The sequence below is a fragment of the Bactrocera latifrons genome, unplaced genomic scaffold, assembly GCF_001853355.1.
Source record: "Bactrocera latifrons isolate USDA-ARS-PBARC rearing strain unplaced genomic scaffold, ASM185335v1 scaffold_1237, whole genome shotgun sequence".
NCBI lineage: Eukaryota > Metazoa > Arthropoda > Insecta > Diptera > Tephritidae > Bactrocera > Bactrocera latifrons.
The window spans coordinates 6,280-7,321 of NW_017534672.1; positions in this window are offsets into that span (position 1 = coordinate 6,280).

The following is a 1,042-nucleotide window of genomic DNA, read 5'->3' on the forward strand; positions in this document are numbered from 1 at the left end:
TACTTGAAGCGTTTTCAGGGTTCGAACTAGTGACGTTTGGTATTTCCGGAGTGGATTCAGGTCGAAGGCTGGATTCTCTGTGTATCAGAGTATTGTGTTTTTTGTGACACTTACGACATGAGAATTTACTCACACAGTTCTTGTAGCTATGTGAGATGGCTAAGCAGTTATAGCAATAACCATATTTTTTGATTGTGGAGATACGTGTCTGTACATTCATTGCAAGAAATTTGGGACATTCTCGAATAGGGTGCTGCTTTTTGCAGAGCTTACAGCTTTCTGTGTCTATATTATTTTGAGTAAAGTTGAAATTAGTATTCCTTTGAGTATTAGAGGGTCTAGCAATTGGCGTTTCAGCCACGTTTACATGAAAACTGTTATATTTCTTTTCATCTGTTCTTTTAACTGTACCGGTGTGGAATGAGGGTGATTTTGCTACTGAAGCTTTGAAATTTCCAACAGATTCGAGAGTTTTGTATTTGTGGGTTAAAAAAACTGTCGAAATTTTACCACGTCGGTATATCTGAATTATCTGCTAGGGTATATTCAAAAGTTTCGAGAGTTGGTTAGGTAGTTTTGAACTACACAGATATATCAATATCGGATCCCAGCTTTTTTTGTCAATCTCAAGATTGTTTAAATTGGTTAAAACGTTATTAACCGAACGCTGTAAGCTTTTTATAGCACAACCTGTTTCGTGAGTTWCTTGGGGTAGGTTAAAATGGGTATTTAGCTGTGTGTTTACCTGCAACCTTTTATTTTCGTATTGGTCGACTAAATTTTTCCAGGCTAGTATGAAACCATCATTTGACAGGGGTGCGTTTTGAATGTCCTCTCTTGCTTCTCCTCGGGTCTTCTGAGTAAGGTGAAAGAGTCTTTCAACATTACAAATCCTTGGGTTACGGATATACAGGGCTGTAAACATATCCCGAAAAGTGGGCCAAGTTGTGTAATCTCCGTAAAAGATGTCGGTGTCGCATGGTGGAAGGTGAACTGCAGGAGCGAAATCCATCATCGTGCCTTCTGAAGTCCTTTCCTTAAT